The sequence below is a fragment of the Vigna radiata genome, unplaced genomic scaffold (assembly GCF_000741045.1).
Source record: "Vigna radiata var. radiata cultivar VC1973A unplaced genomic scaffold, Vradiata_ver6 scaffold_309, whole genome shotgun sequence".
NCBI classification, from domain to species: domain Eukaryota; kingdom Viridiplantae; phylum Streptophyta; class Magnoliopsida; order Fabales; family Fabaceae; genus Vigna; species Vigna radiata.
The window spans coordinates 40,613-51,392 of NW_014543822.1; the positions used below are offsets into that span (position 1 = coordinate 40,613).

Below are 10,780 nucleotides of genomic sequence, written 5' to 3' on the forward strand. Positions count from 1 at the left end.
GGGCAACTAAGCGTATACCCAATTGCAAGTGCAAATGCAGGTTTCACATCAACCAAGGTCAGAGTAGCAACCACAGTAACAGTCCAAAAATCTCAAGGAAACATTCTAATATCGTTAATGACCAACTAAATTAATTTAAGCTATCATGACAACTAAACTATCTCTACCACAAATACAAGACAACATTAAGACAAAATAAAATAAAATACTAGACCCCAACAAGGCTACAAACAACTATCTAACACAGTTAAATTAATTTAAATGCAAAACTAAATTAGAGAAACTAAAAAGCAATTAATCCTACTATGCAATTTAATTTAAAACAAAAGAAATAAACAAACACAAATTTTTCCTAGCAATTCATGTGACCAAGTGTGCACCAAATAAAGAAATTGAAAATGCAAATGGCCTAAGAAGACCTCTTGTACGTAAGCTTCATTGTGCACTCCAACTTCCAAATTTGCTTTCTTCCTTCAATAAACAAATGATTAATGATTCCTTATCCCATGTGCCCTAAGAAAATGCTTTCTTCTACTTGTGTACAATTGAAAACCGTGCTCTCTCTCTCTCTCTCCATGCAAAAGCAAATTGCCAAACCCACACTCCTCACCATGTAGAAAACGTGATTCCAAAACCAAGATGCCAAATGAAGATGCCTTGAATGCTTCTCCCAAGGTGCCACATGTGCAAAGTCAAAGCAAAGAAAAACATTCACAATACATCCCCTTCTTCATAGCAACTCTCGGCAGAAACAATGCTAAGGACAAAGCTCAAAATGGAAACATTCCTTTAGTCAAAATAAGCATCTCCTATGTTTGCCCAAAAGTGGTAAAGAAATTAAATGCACCTTCTCTCTCCATGCAAAACCCCAAACGGTTTTCTCACTTCACAACAATCACCAAAAGCCTTTCTCTACCTTCCAAGACCGAGAATGCACCCTAGAATCCCAAGGTTTTCATTGCAAAGGATTACAAGAACAACAACCCAAAGTCTACCTTCTACACACCAACTCAACACTCACTTTTCTTCAAACTTTTATGAAAAACAAAATGGAACCCCTAGACACCAAGTGTAGACTGTCCAGCCCTCCAAAGAAATCACAAAGTTCCATTTCAAATATTACTCAAATTACTCAAAGTGAAATACAAGAAGAAGAAGGGCTCAAGATCCCAACAACCAACAATCAACTCAAGTTTTCTTCACTCAAATGCTTAATGGGAACCATATTCTTCTTCATTCAACAAAGGAAACCCAAATATAATCACTAAAATGGTGCAGCAAAGAGGAAACGAAAATGCAAAATGGGTCTTCATTCAACCAAAGAAACCTCCATGAAAATGCAAAGAACCACCTCCAAGCTCAAGCTTTCAACATGCAAATGGAAAATGCAAGAAGAGAAGTGATAGATCTCCCTTCCATTAAGCAAGAATAAGTAAAGTTGCAAGCAAAAGAAGAAGAAAAACGTGATCTTGGTCATTCCATAGCTCAAAAACGAAAGGGACACACTAAGGCTCCAAGAGAGAGTTCATACAAGGCAAAGCAAAATGAAAATATAGTATGAAGTGTGCCTAAGAGTGAGTGTCTCGGAAATTGCTCTAAAATGTCATCCAAAACCCTAAAATTGGTGGGGTCCACCTCTAAGAAACCCTAGGGTTTGGTGCCAAGTGTCCCTCAAAGTTTGGGTCCATCATAAAATTTGCCAACATTGGCCCAATTCACAAAAGCTTAATTAAAGTTCCTAAACAACTAAATTAAAATTTAATTAAAATTGAAATGACTAAATGTTGAGTCTTTAATGTGCATGCCAAAATTTCCCTGCAACCAAAAATGCAATTAATCAGCTCAGAAAATTCAAATTACTGAAAATACGAATTTCCGACCAAATTAAGCTGAATTAGGAAAAACGGGGAAATAACGGGAAATTAAACACAATTCCCTGATTTAATTAAGTGCAATAAACTAAATACAATCAATAAAATATCGACTCATCAATAGGGATAGAAGGACCGATTTCCTTTAAGCTTCTGTGCTAATGTAATGCATGACCAATTGTTAGGGAGACAAGACATTGCAAACTAGTAATTAGGAATAGGCTCTCTTCACTGAGACATCAGGTTTAGGGTAAATTAGAAAGTGACATTGACATTAATGAAGAAGTTGAATTTGTAAATATATAAGAGTGGATAGGATAAGTCATAAACCCCAACAACATAATTCATCCATATATCATTCACTTGCATATTTTCTTGGTCAATTAATCAACACTTGCATGCATGTTTATTTTCTATTTTACATTATAAACACTGATTTTCCTTTCTCAAGTCTTAAATAATCAACAAATCACATGACTGTCTAGGCCAATGAGTCTCTTGGGAAAACGATACTTGGTCTTACCATTTTATATTACTTGATACAATTCGGTACACTTGCCGGAGTCTTAAAAGGTTTATGGCGCCATTGTCGGGGAGTCGTGGTTTAACTATTCTATTCGTGTGATTATTGATTAACTTTGACTTGATTTCTTTTATTTGTTTTCTAATAAATGTTTTTTAGGGTTTTGTGCCTAATGTTTGCAGGATGCAATTTGGACAAGAATTTAACTATATGGGTACTCAATTCTACCAAGATAATCTCAACCACTACCTCACTCAAGAATGGATCAAAGTTAATTTAGGCAAGTTGCCAAACAATTCGAGGGGTTACCACAACAACAATGGCAACAATAACACTCTTTATCAATGGCAAAGTTGGAGGATGCCTTTCAACAATTTGTGCAAAATGCCATCTCCGCTCAGAAAAGCACTAAAGCAGCATTCAAAAGGATGGAGATGCAGATTGGTCACTTAATTGAGAAATTGGGAGATTCTGGGATTAATACTAAAGTTAACCCTAGGGAGGAATGTCAAGCCACTATCACTGAAAGTGACAAGATTTTTTATGAGGAAAATATAAAGAGAAAAGAAAAAGAAGAGTTGAGTAAAAAGATAAAGATGTAGTGAAAGAAAGAGAAGTGGTTGAGAGAGAAGATTTGTGTGAAGATAAAGAAAGTGAGTGGAAAAAGAGAAGGGAAAAAGAAAGTGAGAGAAAAGAAAAAGAGGATGAGAGGAAAAAAGAAAGAATCATATGAAAAACCCCTTCTTCATCCAAAGAAGTATCATAGGAAGGAGAAGGAATTTGAGCGCTTTATGGAAATCTTCAAGAAATTAGAGATTAAAGTTCCTATGATTGCGACATTGAAACATGTTCCTGATTTTATCAAATTTCTGAAAAAATTCAGTAAAAAGAAGAAAAAGAGAATATCCAGAAAGGAGAACACCAACATGGAAGATGAAACTTGAGCTCTATTGGGTCAAGTTAATGACATTAAAAGAGCGTTTGCTAAGAGGCAACCCAATTTTTGATTTTTTTTAATTGATTATTTGAGTGGTTTGGATTTGATTTTTCTTTATGTCTTTGGGTTTTTTTTAGGTTATATGTTGCTTCTGATGACAGTGATGATAACATCTACTGATGGATGCGAGGAGGACTCAGATAACGACATTTACTTATGGATGTTGTTATGATGAGGAGGACGAATGAAAGCATTTACTGAAGGATGCTGCTACAACATCTACTGATGGATGTTGCCATGATAAGGATGAGGAATAATAGCATCTACTGAAGGATGCTATGTGATTAGACATCTAGTGATGGGTGTCATTGATAGAATTTACTGATGAATACTGATGAAGATGAGAAAGATTAGCATCTATTGATGAATGCTGATGAAAAAACACTTGACTAAAAATGAAATGTACATTGCGTGAACCACTTGAAAAACAATTAATAATTAAGAAAATGCATCTTGCTAGTGGAATAAAAGAAGTTACACTTTCAACTTGCGCAGACCAAATTAAATTCACCTAAATCTAACGAATCTACCACTCCATCACCACCAAGCAAAATGCTTGAATAGCAAACAGAATTATAATAATGTGGAAAACCAAATTCATTGCAGCTGAAAAAAGAAGATGCATCCTTAGCTAATAAATGAAATGTAATAATGCGTAACAGTGAAACTAAGATAAACGAGTAGCTACGTTCTCGGTCCATGCGTGAAGAAAAAAAACAATAAAAATCGATGTGCTTCTCTTTAAAAGAAAATTAATCAAACGCTTCAACATTTCTCCAAGATAAATCACCGTGTGCTTTCTTAAAAGAAAGGAAATCACAAACAGCGTGTGTAAAGCTTCAACAATAGAAAACGTATTTCACATCATGAGTCACCGTTCTTCATTCAAGGCAAAATGAAATTGTCCGCCGAAAACCTGTGCCTCCCAAGCTCAAATGAAAGCACCTAATAAAATGATGTCCGCGCCTCTCCAGCAAGCAAAGCAATGCACGTCCTTTCCAGCTCCTATTTCAAATGAAGAGAAGAAATCAACCGTAACCCTCCATTCCAGCACCGTGTGTTGTTTTTCTCCAATGAAAAATAACTAAGGGCCCCTCTCCCTGGCGACTGTGCCCTTAAAAAATGAAGATGAAATGACCTCCTTTGCACATGGGTCGTGACATGTTGCCTGTGCTTTATGCTTCTTTTATTGCAACATGTCCTTCCTGGATGCAGCAAATGGACGCCCCATGCCTTGCTGGACGTTACTCAATGTGGGCTGCTGGATGTAATCTGGGCGTGGACGTGAGCTGCTTCTGCTGGACCAGCTGCTGCACCCTTCAAGCTGTTGTCTGTCACACCTTTCTTTCCAAGCACCTTGCTGAATCGTATGAAGGCTGTTGTTGGGCCGTGAACTGTTGAGTGCACCGCTTGCTGCTGGATCTACTGCTCGTGCGAAGGTTGCGTGTTGCTCTTTCTTTTACGCGCTTCTTTTGGGATGCACCTTTAATAAATGAAAGTGAGCAACCGTGACACCTCCTCTTGGAATCAGCGTTGTTTTCTTTTTCTACGTGCAGCTGCCTTTTTTATTTTTCCATTCTTGGACCGTGACATGCTGCTCTTTCTTTGGGTCGTGTCAGCTTCGTGCAAAGCCGAAAAAAAACCTTTGATGCGTGATGCGGCTGGACCATGCTTTGCTGGACGCCCCTTCTGCTGCCAATTCTCCCAGCTTTATTAAATGTAGCGTGCTGCAGCCTACATTCTCTCCAAGCACATACCTAATTGTAGACGTGGCCGCAGCCCTTAATCTCCAACACTGGATCTCCCATGTGCTTCACTTTGGAGTCTTTGCACCTTCAAGCATTTTATCCTCCACTTTCAATTTTCTACAATACTCCTAATTAATTAGATGATTATTTATTAATTTTATGTTTATTGATTATTTATGTGTGTAGCATTAACTGCACCTTCATTTTTCTCTTATTACAAAACATGCACCGCTGCACCCCTTCCGTCTGTATAAAGTAACTCTACATCCAAATTCCATTTGAATTGCATCTCTGATCATCTTTTCTCCTCCTTAATATTTTTTCTGTCCATTCAATTTGAAGTTTTCCTTTTCCAGAGTGTTTTATTGTAGCTTTGAGTGGTGCTTCGGAGTGGTGTGGTGGTGCGTTCCTGGTGCGGTTGGAGTGCTTTGTGGTGGGGCTTGGAGTGCTTCTTCTTGCTATTGTTGGTGGTTGCATTGAATTGAATTGATTGGTGGGAGATTGTTGTTGCATTGCTTCGACCAAGGTTAGGATTTTATCTGTGTTAATCTCCTTACATGAAATACCCGACATATAATTCGAAAATGAGTTTCTCGGCTATTGTGATCCAACGTGTGTCAAATCAGATAGGACATCCGATGGAATGTTTTTCAACTTTCCAATTCTGATAAATATTTAATATTAAGTTTAAATTATATTCATTATATATTTAATTATTATTATTATATTAATTTATAATTATTTATAAATTTATGTGTGAATTTATAATGTAAATATATAATTTTTAATTAATATAAATTTAATTGTATAAATATATTAAAATTAATAAAAGTAATTTAAAAAAAAATTGATTATTATAAAAAATTTTGTGCCCATCGGTTGTGGATAATCGATCTCATGGTTATCGGATATCCACATCCGCTTAATATTTAATATTTTACATAAAAATTTTATTATATTACATTACTTATATAATTAATATATTAGTTTATAATTATGTTTAAAATTATAAATTATTTTTTATGAATTTAAAAATTAATTAGATAATATATAATTGTTAAAAAATAATTTTTATGAATTTTTTAGATTTAATACAAATATTTTAGAAAAATTAAAGTTTTGAAAACTGATATCGAATATATAAATCCAAGAATGGTATGGTCGGATGTCTATATCCGATTGAATATAGAGATCCGATTCATTTTTTGCGTTTGTATCTTTTTTTCTCTTTTTTTATTGATTTATAGATGTTCCAGCATGAAAAACTTTTCATAAGGTCTTTAGTAAATTTTAGGTTTAATTATCTTTTTAGTTTTCAAGTTGGGATTTTATATCTGTTTTTAAAAGTGATGCTTTTAGTTTCCAGGTTATCAATTTTGAATGAATTCAGTTCTTTTCGTTAAGTAAGTAGGAATGGCGTTAGCTGAGACTTACGTGGCTACACTTTTTTTTCTCTCATCTGTTCTTCTTGACACTTTTTTATTTCTCTCATCTTGTGTTCCTTCCATCCGTTTTTCCAACATAAACACAAGTCTTTCCTTCCACCTCTCTGTACGCCACGCTCACGTGGAAACAAATTAATTATTATCACACTTTCTTACAACTTGTCATAAATCATATATCGGACTATTATTTTCCCTTCTATAATAAAGACTTTGATATCTTCATACAATATATTAATATTTTTATTTAAAATTAAATTATTAATATATATTGTTATAGTGAAAAATATTTAACTATTATTCGTGGTTATTTCTTTAAATGATTAATAAAGTATAATTTCTTTATAATAACTTTATTTTTTTTCTAACAAAAAGTAATAAAATTATTATTATAATTATAAAAGTAAATTTAAATAACTTATATAATTTTATTGAAGGTAATGTTTATATTTTTCAGATATTTTTTATTATAATAGTTATTTTAATTAAAAAAATAGTTAAATTTTAGAAGGAGACCTCTTATACTATTATCAATAACTGATTCTTTTTGTTACTTGCAGTATCTATGTCGGCAGCCCTCCTTTATTTCATATTAAATTTGAGTTTAACATATAATTTTCATTTTGTTCTTGTCATCAAAACATATAAACTTCTTTAACCTTTTACTTATGTTGTTAACCATTAGTATGTACTGATTAAAAAAAGTAAATTAAAAATAAAAACTATATCTACAAGCACCTAATTAATCCTGTGGATTCAACAAACTCACATATGTGTTTGATATAATTTCACAACGGAAAAAGTTTCTAATGGCACCAGAAATTAAACTACATATATATAATAGATAATAGAGCATAATAATGTAGTTTTCAGACATGGCTCTCTTCCATTTGAACATCTTTGGCCTTCAAACGAAATAGAGCACCGTTTGGATCACAAGTTGGAATAGATACACCTGAGAGAACAACACCAAACATACTATCCCATAAATGTTAAAATTAAATATACCAAAGGATAAAAAAAAAGAACAGAGTAAAATTGATCTAAACATGTTATATAAACATCATAGTAACACATTCAGATCAAGAATAGCGGAAGCAAAAATGAAAGAATAAGGTGCGTACCTCCTGCCATTGCAATTTTATAATCCTAACAGAGACAGTTTTGTATTCTAAACCTTAACTCACTCAAACTTGATGGTGTGTTTTTCTGAATAGAGGAGTAGGCTTAGTGATCAAAACTGAGAGTAACACATTCCCTTTATATAAAGTCTGGCCATCACAAGTTTAAAAATAATGGGCTGGGTTTTACCTTTAAACAATATAATAACTACTCCATAACCTCTATGCAGTTAAAAAGGATAAATATAATTGGCTTAATGGACCACTTTATGTTCCTTAAAAATAGAAACGTAAAATACTATAATATTTATTTTATAATTAAAATAAATCCTAACATTCTCCCACTTGGTCCATTATCCAATTATTAACCACAACAAGTGACAGAATATATACGAGTCATGGCGATAGGTCCCCTAATAGTGAGTATTATCTTCCATGTACCACAATATATATTTCTCTCAACATTAGCTCTTAACGTATTGCATAAACCATATGTTTATGCTAGATCAAAACTAAACGATATCTTCTCAAAATAAATGCGCACAAAAACATATGAGAAGAACATCAAACTGAATAATAGTTTCATTGAAAAATACCAAATGTACTGATAATGAAATTACATCATGGAACCAAGTCCCATTTGCACTACATGATCCTCAAAATTCTTTAGTGGCATGCCTTTAGTTAAGGATCAACAATCACAACTCAGTGCTTATGTATTTAATGACCACTTTCTTTTCCTTAACACATTCTCTGATGGCTAAGTATTTGATGTAAATGTGCTTACTTCGACATCCACTTTTATTGTTCTTAGCCATAAACACTGCAACAGAGTTGTCACAGTACAACCTTAATGGCCTAGAAATGGAGTCCACAACTCTAAGACCATAAATGAAACTCTTCAACCATACACCATGCGAGGTAGTCTCAAAACAAGATACGAATTACCTTCTTGAAGATATCTAATTACCTTCTTTGTAGCTTTCCAGTGGTCAACACCTGGATTACTCTGATATCTTCCCAAATTCCAACAACATATATAATGTCAGGTCTAGTGCAAACCTGTGCATACATAAGGCTTCCAATAGCTGAAGCATATGGAATATTCTTCATGTGTTCCCTCTCAAAATCATTTTTCAGACATTGATTCAAATTGAGTTTATCACCCTTCACGATGGGAGCTACACTTGGTGAACAATTCTTCATGTTAAACCTCTCTAAAACTTTATTGATATAGGTCTCTTGAGACAAAATCCAAAATGCCTCGAGATCTTTCCCTATGGATCTTAATGTCAATGACATAAGATGCCTCTCCCATATCCTTCATGTCAAAGCTCTTTGAGAGAAATTGTTTCACTTCATATAGTAAACCCTTATCGTTGGTTGCAAGCAAAATATCATCCATGTATAATACAAGAAAACAAATCTTACTCCTACTGACCTTTTGGTATATACATTAATCCACGACATTTTCTTCAAAACTGAATGAAGTAATAACATCATGAAATTTTAGATACCATTGGCAGAAGGCTTGTTTCAATCCATAGATGCATTTATTAAGCTTGCAAACTAAATGCTCATTGTCTTTAGAAGAGAATCCTTCAGGTTGTTTCATGTAAACCTCTTCTTGCAAATGACCATTAAGGAATGTTGTTTTCACATCCATTTGATGTTACTCAAAATCAAAATGGGCTACTAATGCCATAGGTTTGATTCTTTAGAATTCATGGCTTGTGAAAACGTTTCAGGATCATTTGCAACTCCAATATTGTAGTCAACTTCTTGCAAATACACTAGGAATTGATGGCCTTTTAACTCTAGTAGATTTTCTTAATGTTGTCTCATCATTTTTCTTAAGGAACTTGTTGCTCAAACAACTGTTTAGTAGGTTGTTCAACTTGTTCCTTATTAGCAACTTGATCTGTAAGGTCATTTTCAGCATGTTGTGAAGCTTCAATTATTGTTTGTCTAACACCCATTTGTGTTTGAGGGGTGTGAATGGCAACCAATCTATCACTTGAGCTAGAGGGTTGAGCTTCATAGTGATCCCTTTCATTCCCAATGTTTGGAAATTGATCACTCCCACTAACCAAGTCATTCTCAAGAAATTTTACATTTCTTGACTCTACAATTCTAGTGTTATGCGATGGACAATAAAATCTATATCCCTTAGACCTTTCAGCATATCCAATGAAATACCCACTAATGGTCCTTGGGTCTAGTTTCTTCTCTTGTGGATTGTAAATTCCCACTTCAAACAGACATCCCCAAATGCGTATATGTCGCAAACTTGGTTTCCATCCTTTGAATAACTCAAACGGTGTCTTTAAGATGACCTTGGTTGGGACTCAGTTTAATATATACACAACCGTATTTAGTGCTTTGATGAAGTTTGAAAAACAGTTATTTCCATATGTCATTTTAGACCTAATTATGCCCTTTACTAATTGGAATGAGCTTAGAATCAAGCAAAACTCAATAAATGAGTCTGTAGAGAGTCAAAAGTTGTTTTTAGCGATATTATGCTTGTTTTGCATTGTTTTGTAGCTATTTTGATGAAATGAAGATGGAGCTGAAGATAAAGGTCGTAGACTCAAGAAAAGAGAAGAAAATTGAAGATTTGAAGAGTCGACGCACCGCCCGGCGGCAACTTACACCGCTGGGCGGTCTAGGGTGAGGCGTAGACACTGGCGTTAGCGCTGGGCGATTTTGAGGGAAACCGCCGGGTGGTTTGGAGGATTATGGGAAACCGCCGAGCGACACACTTAAACCGTCGGCGATGGTCCGTTGGGCCTGGGCCTGTTTTCTGATGCGCTCCTCATCTATATATACCCCTATTTCGAGTTTAGAATTATTCTTTTGACAGGGGAGAACGACCAGACCTAATTTTGCTCTCTGGAGAGGATCTCTTGGATGCTTAGGCTCCTTTTCATCTTTTCTAGGGTTTGCTCTTCAATTCTTCTTCCATTTTTCATCTAGTTTCACCATGTCTATGGTGAACTAAACCCTATTGTTGTTGGGGGAAACAATGTAAACTTTTGATACTCTCTTTTATTGAAACTCTTGATTATTTATATG

General features: G+C 34.5%; 1 pseudogene; it reads right to left on the reverse strand.

Annotated features, from left to right (window-relative positions):
- Positions 1-7,488: 7,488 nt before the first annotated feature.
- LOC106755019 overlaps positions 7,489-10,780 on the reverse strand; it is a 13,981-nt pseudogene continuing 10,689 nt past the window's right edge.